Source organism: Carassius carassius, chromosome 14 (genome assembly GCF_963082965.1).
Source record: "Carassius carassius chromosome 14, fCarCar2.1, whole genome shotgun sequence".
NCBI classification, from domain to species: Eukaryota; Metazoa; Chordata; class Actinopteri; order Cypriniformes; family Cyprinidae; genus Carassius; species Carassius carassius.
Genome location: NC_081768.1, coordinates 2,696,030 through 2,713,591, shown reverse-complemented (window position 1 = coordinate 2,713,591; position 17,562 = coordinate 2,696,030).

Genomic DNA, 17,562 nt, shown 5'->3' with positions numbered 1-17,562 from the left:
CCTTCTGATGTGTGCCGCTGGCTTTGATGTCTCTTTAATGGTTAAACATAATATATCATTCGTTATGGGTAAATCTAACAGGTTATCTTTGGTCTGTATTCCATTTATCAATATGTTAAAATGAAAATAAAAAAGGCAAATTTATATAATATTTAGTTTCATTGTAATGACTGTATATACACATTTCCCTGAATTAAGTACATTTCTGCAGCTGTTATTATGTTTAAATGAAAACGAAAGGAGGCAGTGGTATTTGATATCCCATTTCGTTTTATTGTAAATATACAGAGAGGAAAATTGCAGTAGCCATGGTCAGCTGACTGATGTTATCAAGTACGCTGCTGTTTGCAGATTTACCGGATTTGCGTCATCATGGACATCACACTCCCGAGAAACGCGCGCAGACCTACGTCACCAGTCTATTTGCCTAATCTTCTCTGTACTTTACACCACGGTGGAAACGCAGAAAGCAACAGGTCTGGGGGGAAAAAAGTTCCTGTGAAAAAAGTTCCTGGTACAAATGTTCCGGGTAATTTCGGTGGAAACGTGGCATGAAATGATTCGCGAACCCGCTCCGAACTCCCGAACTGACTCAAATGATTCACAATCTGAAGTTCCCATCCAAATCAAATGACACCGCCAGCACTACTATTGGCTTAGTTCTCTAATTTCATAACATTTACTGAAATTGAGGTACGAAAAGTATGTTGTTAACAAATAAAATATCAATATTTCCATTCCGAACTGCTTTCCACGTCGAAACATCCACGAACATAACCCTTTAACTCCCAAACTGACTCAAATGATCCGCGAACCTGCTCCGAACTCCCGAACTGACTCAAATGATCCGCGAACCCGCTCCGAACTCCTGAACTGAAATGACTCCCAAATGATTCGCAATCCTGCTACGAACTCCCGAACTAATTCAAATGATTCCCGATCCCCAAACTGACTCAAATGATTCGCGATCCCGCTACGAACTCCCGAACTGATTCAAATGATTCGCGATCCCCAAACTGACTCAAATGATTCGCGATCCTGCTCCGAACTCCCAAACTGGTTCAAATGATTCACGCTCCATACTCCGAACTCCCGAAATGACTCCCAAATGATCCGTGAACCCGCTCCGAACTCCCGAACTGACTCAAATGATTTGCGAACCCCAAACTGACTCAAATGATTCGCGATCTCGCTACGAACTCCAAAAATTGACTCAAATGATTCGCGATCCCCAAACTGACTCAAATGATTCGCGAACCCGCTTTGAACTCCCGAACTGACATGATTCGCGATCCCGCTCCGAACTCCCAAACTGACTGAAATGATTCGTGAACCCACTCCAAACTTCCAAACTGACTCAACTGATTCGCGAACCAGCTCCGAACTGACTCAAATGATTCGCGAACCCGCTTTGAACTCCGGAACTGACATGATTCGCGATCCCGCTCCGAACTCCCAAACTGACTGAAATGATTCACGCTCCATACTCCGAACTCCCGAAATGACTCCTGGGTCTGTGAATGTTCTGGGTCTGAATTTGGGCTCCTGGGATCTCAAAAAAGAAACATTTTCAATCTCCAAGGTGAACGTTATGACAACACACTCTCAGAAAAAAGGGTTCATTGGGGTTCTATTTAGAACCATAGGGTTCTTTACTAGGCACATCATTAAAACAAAAAATACGAGTTCACATATCACACCTAAACATGCTTGGAAAACGTAATTAGAACAAATGATTCGCGAACCCGCTTTGAACTTCCGAACTGATTCAAATGATTTGCGATCCCCAAACTGACTCAAATGATTCGCGAACCCGCTTTGAACTCCCAAACTGACTCAAATGATTTGCGAACCCGCTCTGAACTCCCGAACCGATTCAAATGATTCGCGAACCCGCTACGAACTCCCGAACCGATTCAAATGATTCGCGATCCCTCTCCGAACTCCCGAACTGACTCAAAACCGCTCCGAACTCCCGAACTGACACTGTGCGCTGGCGTCCTCCACAAGTTGAGAAATTTTTAAACAAACACTTGCAGTTAACCAAATGAAACAATACACATTTTAATGCTATAAAAGTGTGCACATCGAGAGAAATAAACAGCAGATGTTCATGTTAACAACTTCTTTAACTTGAGAAAACGCTGCTAATACACATCCATTTGTTTATACAGTTAATAAAACGAAAACATGAATGTTTTAATGCTATTGAATAAAAAGAAACAATCCACTCGAAAGTCTCTGCTCATCATGACAGGACCTGGATCAGTGAGCTGCGTCTTGGGCCGATGACCAGGGAGGTATGTTGTACACGCCCCCGTCCCTTGACTCCGCCCCCAAGTCAAAACAGTGCCACAAAGAGTGACGTGCAGAAAAGTGAAGCGCAAAGGAAAAATGGTATCGCAAGCTCAAACTAGACTGACAAGCAAAATAAAAGCAGCGTTGCAAATAAATTAAAAGATATGACCATGGAAAATATTTATTGCAAAATCATTGCTTTCGCGCTGTTTCATTTATGTTTTGCAATTCTTAATTTTTGTTTGCAAAAAGCAAATTTTCCTCAATACTTTAATTTTCGTTTGCAAAACTTTATTTTCTTTTGCAAAACGTACATTTTTTGCGTATATATACGGCGTTAAATTGACTCTATAGGGCTTCATTGATACACACTCATAACCAGCACATTACACAGACACAAGCTCGTACAACAACATCTCACAGTTTACCTTCACACCTCCCAGTCACACACTGCGAGTGTGACATGCAAACACTCAGGCCAGGGTGCATGCTGGGAGTCAGAGGCTGTTACTCAAGGACTGAAGCTCTGCTTCTGTGTTTGAGAGAAATAAGGAAGTTTCAGATGATGACAAGGACAAAATTTACTGTTTAAATTGAAATGAGTTGGTGTTTTTGTCACTCTTCTGAGAAAGATAAATTAAAATGTTCTGGCAATAGGCCAGATTTCTTAATGTTCATTCAATCTCATTTTAAGTGACCTTTATTTCTGTTTTAAACTTGGCATCAAATCCCTTACAAAAATGTACCACGGTTTAAAAAAACAAAACAAATTGTTTGATGTTTTGTAATGTTTAATGAATAAGAAAGAAAGAAAAAAAGAAAGGGATTTGAGTTACGCACTCTGAATCACACGATTCGCAAACCTGCTGCAAAGTCATACGGTGCTCTCATTTCTTATTTGTGCGTCCTCAATTCCTTTTCTAGCTTCAAAGATTTGCGATGTGCATTCTGAAGTCCCGATTTGAATCGAACGATCTGCGATGTGCACTCTGAAGTCCTGATCTGAATTGAACGATTTGCGATGTGCACTCTGAAGTCCCGATCTGAATCGAACAATTTGCGATGTGCACTCTGAAGTCCCGATCTGAATCGAACGATTTGCGATTTGCACTCTGAAGTCCCGATCTGAATCGAACGATTTGCGATGTGCACTCTGAAGTCCTGATCTGAATCGAACGATTTGCGATGTGCACTCTGAAGTCCCGATCTGAATCAAATGATTTGCGATGTGCACTCTGAAGTCTCGATCTGAATCGAACGATTTGCGATGTGCACTCTGGATTCCCAATCTGAATCAAACGATTTGTGATGTGCACTCTGAAGTCCAGATCTGAATCAAATGATTTGCAATGTGAACACTGAAGTCTCAATCTGAATCAAACGATGATTTGCGATGTGCATACTGAAGTCTCAATCTGAATCAAACGATTTGTGATGTGCACTCTGAAGTCCCAATCTGAATCAAACGATTTGCGATGTGCACTCTGAAGTCCCGATCTGAATCAAATGATTTGCGATGTGCATACTGAAGTCTCAATCTGAATCAAACGATTTGCGATGTGGACTCTGGAGTCCCGTTCTGAATCGAATGATTCGTGATATGCACTCTGAAGTCCCGATCTGAATCAAATTATTTGTGATATGTGCTCCGAATGTCACAGTGTCTGGGTTGTGTTCCCTGGGTATCCACTAGGTGTCAGTTCCCACGGTGTCTATCTTATTATTACTTCCTGTTCCCTTATTTGGTCACCTTCCTCCTTGTTCTTGTTAATTGATTGTTCCCCACCTGTCTCCTGTTTTCCCATTGTCCTTCTGTGTATTTATACCCGGTCTGTCTGAGTCTTTGTCACGGAGTCCTTAAGCTTGTTCGACTTCATGGAGCTCTGCGCAAACCGATCGTCGGCTGACTTGAAGCAGTGCATGCCGGTTAGAAATTTTGTCCGACTTGATACAGCGCTGTCGCCACGTGACTTTACGTGTGCCATCAAAGTACCGCGAGAGCGATTCGAGAGTAGCCGGAGAACTCAGCCAGCACAGCTTCTGAAGAGCGGCTGCACAGGTTCTGATGACGACACAACTGATCCACGATTGGCTGGATTCACTGATGACACCGATGACGTGCGTTTCAAGTTTATTGGAGTCGACTTCAGTTTCAGAAATTCTCATATGGACTTTTAAAACAGTTCAATACGTTTTTATGTCATCTACATCTTATAAATCATATTTATTAAATATTGATTTACTGTATTTACTTTATTGTCAATATAAAGTTTGAGTATGTTTATTTTGCATGACTTTCTTTTTTATAGAGACCTTTTACAGTATTCAGCAGCATAACCTATTCAAATGAGCATTTTTAATAACTAAAATGTTAATCTTAAAAACATACAATCTAATGTGGTCATAAATGTATGCTCCTATACAAATGATACATAATACATTATGTTCCTCCATTTGTTTGGTTTCTTCATATTCTCTAGTTTATTTTGCTGTGTTTATACTTCACCTGCATGTGGTTAGCAAACTGCTAACAACTTGCTGTAACTTCAACTTAACAACTTGACAACATTCTGTTCACTTTTAAATAGTTGAACGTTCTCGAGCGGGCCGCTGCCGTCCAGGAGGACGTTCTCGAGAAGGCCGTCGCCGTCCCCGAGGCAGGGACCGATGCTGTTCCGGAGGCCGAGGCAGTGCCCGATGCTGTTCCGGAGGCCGAGGTGGTGGTCGATGCCGAGGCGGTGACCGAGGCTGTTCCGGAGGCCGAGGCAGTGCCCGATGCTGTTCCGGAGGCTGAGGTGGTGGTCGAGGCCGAGGCGGTGCCCAATGCTGTTCCAGAGGCCGACGCGGTGCCCGAAGCTGAGGCGTCTCACGTCACCACAGGCAGTCCTAAGTCAAGTCAGGTGCCCATTGACATTCCTCCTTGTTCTTGTTAATTGATTGTTCCCCACCTGTCTCCTGTTTTCCCATTATCCTTCTGTGTATTTATACCCGGTCTGTTTAATGATTGCCTGGATGACCCTTTGCCTCAATGGGAGATGAAGGGGTTGGAGATCCTGGACTTTTGGGGGTTTACCCATTACCTGCGCCATCGTGCTCAGTGGGATGCAGTAACCACAGCTGAGTCTCCAGACAAGATGGCCACCAGCCCAGCACCATCTACACCTGTGTTGCCAGACAAGATGGCTGACTCAACGCCTGAGTCTTCCGTCAAGGTGCCACCGGCTCGCCATCATAGAGGGCGGAGGAGGAGGAGACAGGCGTCTACCATTCCTCAAAGCCCGGAGGACGTTCCCGAGCAGCCCGCTGTCGTCCCGGAGGATGTTCCCGAGGCGGTGCCCAATGCTGTTCCGGAGGCAGTGCACGATGCTGTTCCGGAGGCCGAGGTGGTGATAGATGCCGAGGCGGTGACCGAGGCTGTCCCGGAGGCCGAGGCAGTGCCCAAAGCTGTTCCGGAGGCCGAGGTGGTGGTCGAGGCAGAGGCGGTGCCCGATGCTGTTCCGGAGGCCGAGGCGGTGCCCGATGCTGTTCCGGAGGCCGAAGCAGTGCCCGATGCCGTTTCGGAGGCCGAGGCGGTGCCCGATGCCGTTCCGGAGGCCGAGGCGGTGCCCGAAGCTGTTCCGGAGGCCGAGGCGGTGCCCGAAGCTGAGGCGTCTCAGGTCTCCACAGGCAGTCCTAAGTCAAGTCAGGTGCCCATTGACTTTCCAGAGTTGAGTCAGTTCCCGGTTGACCCTCCAGAGTCGAGTCAGGTGTTCATGAACCCTCCTGAGTCAGGGTTAGTCACCGATGACCTTCCAGAGTCAGGGCTAGTCACTGCTGACCTTCCAGAGTCAGGGCTAGTCACCGCTGACCTTCCAGAGTGAGGGATAGTCACCGATGACCTTCCAGAGTCAGGGCCAGTCATCGATGATCTTCCAGAGTCAGGGCTAGTCACCGCTGACCTTCCAGAGTCAGGGCTAGTCACCGCTGACCTTCCAGAGTCAGGGCTAGTCACCGCTGACCTTCCAGAGTCAGGGCTAGTCACCGCTGACCTTCCAGAGTCAGGGCCTGTCACTGCTGACCTTCCAGAGTCAGGGCCTGTCACTGCTGACCTTCCAGAGTCAGGGCCTGTCACTGCTGACCTTCCAGAGTCAGGGCCTGTCACTGCTGACCTTCCAGAGTCAGGGCCTGTCACTGCTGACCTTCCAGAGTCAGGGCCTGTCACTGCTGACCTTCCAGAGTCAGGGCTAGTCACCGCTGACCTTCCAGAGTCAGGGATAGTCACCGATGACATTCCAGAGTCAGGGCCAGTCACCGCTGACCTTCCAGAGTCAGGGCTAGACACTGATGACCTTCTAGAGCCAGGGCTAGGTACCATGGACTGTCCTGAGACAAGGCTGGTCACCGTTGAACTTTCTGAGTCAAGTCAAGTCACTGGGTGGCCTTCTGCTCCGCCCTGTTGGACTCCGACGTCGACCACGAGGACGTGGTGGTCCTCTGCTCCACCCTGGGGGGCTTCCGCTCTGACCATACGGACATGGTGGTCTTCTGCTCCGCCCTGGGGGGTGCTCGCCCTGACTACACGGTTGTGGTGGTCTTCCGCTCCGCCCTGGAGGACTCTGGCGTTGACCACAAGGGTGTGGTGGTCTTCTGCTCCGCCCTGGGGGGCTTAATGTTGTTGTTTTTTTTCCTTTTGTTTTTGTGTTCAATTCTGTCCCTGTTCCTTTCTGTTAGTCTGGCCCTCCGTCCCTCCCCCTGAACCTCCTCCGGTCCTCCTCCCTCCTGGTCTTCCTGTTTTGTGTTTATATTCTGGTGCCTGTTCCCCATGTTTTTCTTTTCTGGCCCTCCGTCCCTCCCCCTGAGCCTCCACCTGTCCGCCTCCCTCCTGGTCTCTGTTTTGTCTATTGTGGAGCGTCTGGAAGCCGCTCCGTAGAGGTGGGGTTCTGTCACAGTGTCTGGGTTGTGTTCCCTGGGTATCCACTAGGTGTCCTCAGTTCCCACGGTGTCTATCTTATTATTACTTCCTGTTCCCTTATTTGGACACCTTCCTCCTTGTTCTTGTTAATTGATTGTTCCCCACCTGTCTCCTGTTTTCCCATTATCCTTCTGTGTATTTATACCCGGTCTGTCTGAGTCTTTGTCACAGAGTCCTTGTCATATGATTGATACTTCCCAGAGTCTGCTCTTCCCGTGTGTTCTTGTTTTGTTTCTATGTGTTTGGATTTTCTGGTTTTGACCCTGCCTGGACTGTTTACCCCTTTGGATTTGCCCTTTTAATAAATCTCACACCTGCAATTGGATCTCTCCTGTGTTTCTTGTATCACCGTACGTGACACCAAAGTCCCAATCTGAATCAAACAATTTGTAATATGCACTCTGAAGTCCTGATTTGAATCTAATGATTTGCGATATGCACTCCGAAGTCCTGATCTGAATCGAATGATTCCTGATGTGCACTCTGAAGTCCTGATCTGAACCAAATTATTTGTGATATGCACTCCAAAGGCCTGATCTGAATCAAATTATTTGTGAACAATCTGAATATATTTGAATAATTTTGCGATGTAAATGCTTTGAAGTTAAACCGATTGAGTGTGAAATTCCTGATTATAGAGGTGTATGCAAGTCATAGTCTGTATGAATTGCAAGTTTTTTTTTTAATTATTTTTATAAATGAATGGGTCCAGACAAATCGAGCATCACATCACGGCTCATTTACCTCAATTTCCAGCGAATCAACAAGTCCGTCTACTAAGTGCTAAAAGACAGACATGAGCACTACAGTGGCAAACATCCCAGCATCCCTGGCCTGTCCCGTCACAGACACTCCCCCTCGAGTACCAGAAAGGGCAGATGGCTCATTACCATAAATAGGACAGTGAAAGTGAGCGAGACCCGCCATAAGGACATTGCACCCCCTGAAACACATGTAAAAGAAGGACCGGTTGCTAGGAGAACTAGCCCCCTCCATTCAGCAGTGTTAGCAGACCCTCGCTGCTGCTCTCGGGCTATGTATCTCGGGCACAGATGGCTTATGGGCCCCGCCAGTTTGATCAGCACGGTGGGAGCTGGCAGCAGGTTCTTGCACCTTCTCCTGCCCAGCCGAGTCTCAGCGAACACTAAGAATAGAACAGCACTGACCACACCGCTTCATCCCTCAATTGTAACACTGATCTGAAATACACCCAGAGTGAGACGTTATTGCTCACAGGTTGTTCTTTCATTACTCTTGAAGGGGAAGTATCTTGGAGTAATTATCTGCTTCATCTCAGAAATAAAAATGTTGACATACAGTTTTTTTCCTCCATTCCGTCACCGATGGAGTTTTGGTTCCCCACTGGGTTGCTTAGTAGAGGACACTTGATTTCCAGCGATATTATTGACTCTATTGCGCAGATACTATTTAAACTGAACTGAGCTGGATGATGACATCACACATATTTAGAATAAGAGTTTTTTAAAATTAGCTTTTATTTTTATATTTTCAGGTTTTCATTTACATTTTGTTTTTTAAGTTTAAGTAGTTTGGTTATGTGCTTTTATGTACTTTTTTGTACTTTAATTTAAGTAATCTATGTACTTTAATTTAAACAAATTTTTTATTTACAGTTTTTTTCGATTGCTAAACGACAGTGAGCACAACTGGAGCTACATGTGCAAAACTCTAACTACAGTCTGCACTAGCAACAGTCACCTGAGCTCAACAATTCACATCACCTGCAAAACTCATTCCAAGCAACACAACTCTTAACACATTGCTCAAAACAGGCTCAGTGCAGCCAAACACTACACACAACCCTCAGTGAGATAACACACACTGTCACTCAGAACACACTGAGAGGAAAAACACTAGCATCAAACACCAATACAGAAAATACTCACTTTTCATCTTTACAGTTTGAACAATTTCAGTGACTTCATAAAAAGTCATATTTTCTTCAAAGAAAAGAGTGACATTCTTTCACATGATTTATTTATGTTCTTAGAACATAACAATTCTTTAAGGTAAATGAAAACTATCAGTTTGTTTCAATAGTCTGCAGTAATTTACAGAATTACAGTAATGAGAAAAAAAAGGTAGAAACTAAAAGTACATACTGTAATTCGAACAAATAATTATCAGCAGTGTTTGAAATCTCTTCTGTTTTGCATGTGTGCTTCACAGTTTTGACAGCAGTGTGTTAGCATTTGAACAAAGTGCTGTAAACCCACAGTGTTGTGCAGGTTGTGGTTAAAGTCGTGGGATAAGTGTGTAGAGTTTTGAAAACCGTGTTCAAGCAATGAAAAATGAACTAGAGTTTGGTCACATGAACTTCTGCTGTGCAGACTGTAGTTAGAGTTTTGCACATGTGACTCCAGTTGTGCTCACTGTCGTTTAGCAATCGAAAAAAACTGTAATTTCAAAAAAATATTTATTTTTTGTGACAATTAAGATTTTAAGTTTAAGTTTTCATCTATTATTTATATATTGCTTTATTTCAGTTTCATAGAATGCTATTTTTAATGCAATAGTTTTAGTTAACAATAACAGCACTGCATCCTGGGCTATTGAAGATAATTTATGAAATATATATACCTATTTTTGTTTTTTAGGAAATTGTGTTCATCAACACAAAACTTGTCAAGTCACTTTTATTTATATAGCACTTTAAACAATACAGATTGTATTGGAAGAAAACTGAACAGCAACTGACATGTCAGGATGTCCAGTGTCCATTACAGTTGCTAGGGAAACTAGGTGGTTGCTAGGGTGTTGCATGCATCCAGAGTTTGAAGTTTGCTCAAATCAAGCGTCTGCAAAAATTTAAAGAAAAAAGAGAGAAAAAAGTGAGTAAAAAAGCAGGAGAAATACTGTGTTGGGGTTGGCGGCAGCAGTAGTGTGTTGATGGAGAAGCAGCAGCAGCAGTCGTAGCCTGTTTCGCTGTCTCACCAGCTCCCCTTGACTCTTGGTTGCGTAGGAACACGAGGCCCGTCTGCCCTGCGGACACACTCCTTGCTTCATTAGGCACTGCTCAGCGAGGCGGCACGCGTTCCTCACACACACACACACACACACACTCGCAGACCGGTTCCCCTTCAGGTGAGGGGTCACACACACACTCACCCAGCCATGAGGAAAACACACTCATCAACTCCTCATTCAGATCTTTGTGTGTTCACCCTACTGTATATTTTCACACAAATTTACATGCATACATGCAATGATTAGCATGATTTATTTTACAAGTCTTCAGATCTTCGTTTTGTTGCTCAGAAGTTACTCTCTGAATGCTCTGGAGACCTTGGTTTATTTTTCACATAGATCTACCATTTCCCTTTGATTCTTCACTTCTTTAACTCGCAAACTCTGTTTCAGTTCCTCCATCTTCAATAATATTATGTTTAATAAAGGGTTTTTTCCAAAATTCCTTTGAGAAGTAAAACTAGATTTAAAAATGTTAAGTTGTTGACATGCAGTGAGAGTACAGTAGTCAACATATGAGGTGGATCAAAAAAGTTTACCAAAGTTAACAGAACAGGTATTGGTTTTAGGACAACTTTGATGAAAGGTTTTGATCCACTTCAAATGTTCACTACTATATGTGATTAGAAAATTCATTTATTTTTTCATATGTTTATACATATATATATATATATATATATATATATATATATATATATATATATATATATATATATATATATATATATATATATATATATATATATATATATAAATCTGTTGTATTTGTTTTCTTTTAATTTATTATACAATTAACAAAAACAAAAAAGGCCTCTAACAGCTTGCTGTATTATTTTTCTATTCTGTCTGTTTTCTTTTGATTTGTTATATAATAAAAAAAACTACACTGAGATTTGTTATAGCACTTGGATATCGTTGCTCTTTTGTTTATTTTGATTGCTTCTATTGTCGTCGCTTTTGATAAATGCATCTGCTAAATTATGTAAATGTAAATGTTTGACGTTCAGTTAAAATATTAATTTATATTAACGTTTTAATTGAGTTTGTTTTCAAATATTGTTTTATACACTTGTCATATCACAACTTTTCTTGAAATAATCTTTCCTGCTCTTTATTAATTATTTTCAAAAGTTTAAACAAAGCATGTTTTAAGTCCAGAAAAACCTTTAAATATTTAAAATTACAAACATAATACAAAATATAAAATAGGAATAAATATATATATTATATATATATATAAATATATATAGCACTTTAAGTAGAAACAATTGAGAAATGAAGTGGACTTCTCACTACAGAGTGTATTCCTGTGATATTTGGACTGGTTTGCTGGTGATGTGTGGAGTTGTGTGGGGTGTGAAGTTCTCCATCAGGAGACTGATGGCAGCTGTAGCATGTGCTACGGCCCACACCGGGGCTGATGGTGCCAGTGACAGACAGCTACACCATTGTCCCGCAACACAAGAGCGCATTTGTGCCTGAGGCTGTGGGGGAGGGAACATGAACAGCACTGCTCCCCTCCACCAAACATCACTGATGGTCCCACGAACCACAGCTCCTCAAGAAAACCTCTGCACTACTTACTGTGCACTTTTATACTGGCTGCCATAATGCTAAGTTGTAATAGTTGCTAAGTCATTTCTGTCTGTTGCTTAAGTGTTTTGATTGGTTTCAGCATATTGCTACGTGATTGCTCAGGGCATTATGGGTGGCTGCCAAGATCGCTGCTAGAGCTTTTCTATTCTGTTGCGAAGGTGTTCTATTATGTGCATCAAAAAGGCCACTCCCAATTCTGGTCTTTAGATGCAGTCACTATATTTGAATGTAATTCTATGTTTGTTTTTTCACCCTTTTATCATTTACATTTATATTTATTCATTTAGCAGGCGCTTTTATCCAAAGCGATTTACAAATGAGGACAGAGGAAGCAATCAAAAACAACAAAAAGAGAAATGCAATATAAGTGCTATAACAAGTCTCAGTTAGGTTAACACAGTACACGAAGCATGGGCTTTTAAACAATATAATAAATAAAAACAAAACAGAATAAAAAAAGAATAGAGCAAGCTAGTGTTAGAGGTCTTTACACACACACACTTATATATATATATATGTGTGTGTGTGTGTGTGTGTGTGTGTGTGTGTGCATATATACACACACACACACAATTGCATAATAAATGGAAAGAAAATAGAATACAAAAAGATTAGAAAGGTAGTTAGATTTTTTTTTTTTAAGAATAGAAATGATTAATTAAATTAAATAATCATTTACATGTATTAAGCAGAAATGATTTTCTCTGAAATAAGATGAACAACGACTCAAAGGAAGAGAAAGGTTTCACTGAATCCCAGTCTTGAGTCTGTGTTTAATCGTCTGGGTTGATCTTTTGTTTTGGTGTCTCTCTTGAAAAGCAGCCAGTTCATCAAACAAAAGCCACTCTCAGCAGGACTGAAACACAATACACTGTTTGGAAAAGCAAATCAGATCAGCCTATTGATCCTGTGTTGTTTTATTGCCTCTGTAAATTCAGTTTTTCTTCAGTATTGGTTGTTTCATACAGGCCAATGAACACCTTTGGTAGTTAATTAAGTGAAAAGTGAACAAGGTTGAGTCTTAAAGGGGCGGTATTTAATCAAGTCACAATGCTCAGGATGTATTTCTCACAATATGCATTCTAATATTTCACTCTTGCACTGTCCTTATGCACAGATTTATTACAAATTTTAGTCTGTTACTGATTCCAGATTACATGACAAAAATTGTATTTAATAAAGTAAGCCATTACATTACACATTTTAGGTAATATAATCAGATTACTTTTTGATTGCTTTTTGACCTACCTTGTTTATCACATTAATTTAAACAGGATAACCATGTACCATATTAATATAAAAATACAAAGAGGAAGAAAATATATTACATTTGTTGTTAACACATTGAAGTGCTTTAAACAATACATTTTGTCAAGCTCTATATAGCAGGTTTAATACATCAGTTATCTAAATGTTTACACTTTCATCTTATTATATTTCTTTTAAACCTTTAAGAGCAAGTATATACCTCACTAACCAGCACCAATATGGCAAAAAAATATTTATTTATTTTGTATATGTAGGCCAAATCAAACCCAGACCGTGGGTTAATTGCACCGCAGCTTCTGCATCTTTTCCGCTGCATGTCGAGTGTTTTATTACCATCATGTGTCGATCAGCACAGATAAGAGTCAAGCAGGAGCTGTAGACACATTTCATAAAGGCCCCACGCACACAAAGCACTGTCAAACACAGGGCTTCTGTAAGCAAACACACTCCACTGTCACAGTGTTTAATAAGGCTCTCTGGGTCAGGCAAACGCTACCCATCCACACTTCACATCTCAGACTACTTTTAGATTACATTTGACCTAACTTGTTTAATTTATATAGCATAATATTTTACCACATTGATATAAAAATGCAAAGAGAAAGAAAATATATTATATTTGCTGTTAACATAATAAAGTGCATTGATCATTACATTACGTAAAGTTTAATGAAAATCTAATATTAAATGTAAAATTTAAATCAATCATTTTAAACTTACAACAAACTAAATAAATAGCTGACCAAAGAAATTACATATTTAATTTGTTTATCTGCATGTCATGTCACCATTGACTAATGTCACAGAACTGTGAATGTACAAATTACTTAATTATTAATTCATTACCTTAAAATCTCAGGGTGGAATTCCAATAAATATTAGGTGAAATAAATAAAAACGTTTGAGAATGCCTGCAATATATGTAAATAAGATTTGTGCATTTTAATGTGTTTAAAAGAAAAAAAACTTCCCGAAAACACAGTAGTTCGTGGTTAAGTAACTTTACTGAGGGATAATTCAAATAAAAATAATTGTGTTCATTAGTAGTTGATGCAATGTTGAAATATTGAGAAAACGCTTCTTAAAATGTAAATAATTTTTCTAGGTCCAGTGGTCAGATACCGTGTGGCCTTTCAATTTCTATTTTTCTGTTTAATTATAGTGCCCTGACCGGTCTTTGTGTGAATGTCCACAAAACTGGAAGATTTTCTAAATGTATAAAAGCAACAGGCTATCTTAGAAAGGAATATTTAAAAGCTGAAAAAAGATGAATTAGTTATTAAATTAAATTAAAATTACATTTATGCATTTAGCAGACGCTTTTATCCAAAGCAACTTACAGTGCATTCAGGCTATAAATTTGTACCTATCATATATCTTTCTCTCTCTCTCAGTGTGTGTGTGTGTGTGTGTTTGCATTTCTTGAAAATATCATTTTTAGTTAGTAATAATATTCTTTCCAAAAGTCATCCAACCAGAATCAATGTTTTAAGTATTATATTACACACTATTTCAAGCCGTAATGTACAGGACAATAATATGAAAACTGACATCATATGGTGTTTATTTTTAGAAAGACAAGAAAAGAAAAGCAGATGGCTGATGGGAGTGCCACAGTAAGTTGGTACTTGCCCTCAGGTGAATGCAAATAGATCTTGTTTACCCGGTTTGGCTGTCCTCACGCCTTTATCTATGTAAATGCCCTTAAACCGCCTGACAGTGAAGGCGGCGGCTCATGTGTTTTGCTGGATTTTCATTTGATTGAGACATACATTGTGTGTTGACTTTAACTATTTTACACACATTGAATTTGAATCCTAAATATGGAGTTGAGATATTTTGGCCACACAGAGGCAACTTAGCAACTGCATAGTAATACCTTAGCAACCAGCCAAAACAATAAGTTAAACAGCATAATAAGCATCGGCAGCTAGCAACACACTGGCATCCACCCAAAACACCCATAGGGACATTTTATTTTTTTAATCAAAGCGAGTTCAAGGTGATTTTATTCAGAAAGAGGAAAAGCATAAATGTTGCTTTCTTCCGGATGGCGTGTAGGTCAAGCAAGTTTGCATGTGAGATGATAAAATTACAGAAAGGCGCCTCGCTGTAATGCGATATTAAAGACTGCAGAGATGGGTTTGCAGACTAGAGTACATTAAAGAGCTGCTCTAATTCAATAACCCTCCACTTCCAGATACAGTGTCACAGCTGTTTTGTTTAAGTGCAACAACAAGCGTGTTCCGTGCGTGCACGAGAGCAAGAACGTCTATCATGGAAAGCGAGATGAAAGTATCACGTCAACAAACCTTGCTCGTCATTGATGGAGTGTTTTATTAGCTTAAAGCCGGCTGGAATGGAGTGGAGTGTCTGTGTATTGGCTTGGGCAGACATACAGTGTGTGCGTGAAGTGAGGCGTTTGTGCTTATTTTTTAAACAGTCTGATTCATTTTCTGCATGAAAGGCTCTCAGTGAGCTGACTACAGCAGCCGCTGGCCTGCTCAGATTTATGGGCTATAAAAGCAGCAGGGTATCTGACCACTACACCAGCACACACACACATGCACACCGCCCACATTGACACACCCTTACACACCGTCCATCCAATGATCACCCCCGGCTCTATGATGCATCTCTATGTCCTTTGCTTTCAGTTCTGGGAAAGATTTTAGTTTTTGTCTCATACACAGTTATATACAGGATACAACCTGCTGTAAATCTGGTCAGCTATTTAGATGGATTGACAGTGGTAAAATAAGATTTGAAAGTATAATAAATAATAATAATTATAATTATTGGTAATAATATTACAAGGATTTCTTACAGGAATTATTTCGTGCCCAATGCAGTAACTATTTTAAACAAGGTTAAGTGATTGTGTGTGGGTTGTTTTTTTTAGATGTTTGTTTTAAAATGAACTGTGCATTGTGGATTGTATGTATGTATCGTATTGTGTGAGAGCCTTTTAACCGAAGAAAAAGTTCTATCATTGCTGATAGACAATAATGATTGTCTAAACTCTGAACATTAATTCTTATTAATGTTGTTTATATATATTGTGTGTGTGTGTGTGTGTGTGTGTGTCCTTTCCTTTATTCTTTTTTGACATCTAATCCTTCATGTATGTCTAAATACTAAAGCAAACATGCAGCTTATTGTACTCAAATAATCTTGTGTATTTCTGAATGATGTGGGATATTCAATGAAACAACGTTAAAGACGTAACTTAATTGAAAATTTATTGGAGCTGAAAAAAATTGCCAATTGCAAATCAGAATGAAGCCAGATTGATAAATCTGAGATGCCAGACATAAAGGAAACATTTTCGAAGCAAGTTATAAAATTTTTATAAATGCTTACAAAAACAAACATTTTTAATTTGGAATAGCATGCAATTTTAGTCCCAATATTCAAGATTTTATTTGTCACATACACAGTTACATACAGGATACAACTTGCAGTGAAAAGGTAAACTTGGTCAGCCACTTAAATATTATTACATAGTGGCCTGGTTTCATAGACAGGGCTTAGCCTAAACCAGGATTAGGCCATAGTTCAATTAGGACATTTAAGTAATTTTTATAAACATGCCTTAGAAAAAAACATTACTGGTGTGCATCTTGAGACAAAACAAAGGCACTGATACATTTTAAGATCAATCAGTACAAGTTTCTTTCATTTGAAACAACTCAGACTTGCATTTTAGTCTAGGACTAGGCTTAAGCCTTGTCTGTGAAACCGGGGGAGTAGGTGGTAAAATAAGATGAATGTAAAAAATAATAATGAAAAATATGTAATAAACAAAATATTAGAAAGGCAACGAGTTGTATAATGCACAGAGAACATTTCCTTTATTTTCTTTTTGTCCAACTGCTCAAACATACTTCAAGTCAACATGCAACCTATTTTACTCAAATTATTTTTGTATTTCTGAATGAAATGGGATATTCTGTGACTTTTTTACATTTACATACATTTTTACATTAACTGGGAATCTATTGGATTAGAAAAATGAAAACATTTTTAAAAATGGCTGACCAGAATAAATCCAGATTGAAAGATTTTTGAGCATGTCAAAGAGAGAAAATTATTATATAAGTGATTACAAAAACTTTTTTTTTAATTATTATTATTATTTGGAATAATATGCACTTATATGTACAATAAAACCGTGCATGTATATTAAGAAATTAAATAGGGTCATGGTGACTTTAACATAGTACACAATCCTGGATCTACATGCTTGTTGTTGTTTTTTTTGGACTTTGACCAATCAGATTTTAAGGTTACTCTTAGACCCTTAACAACATTTTATCAACCAATCACGTGCTTCTGACTCTCCGTCTATATTAAGTGAAAATATTGTGAATGTTTGATAGAAATGTATTTCAATAACCAGCAAAAAACGCTGATGTATGAGCATGACAAATAGTGGTCAAATCTTTAACACCTCCTAA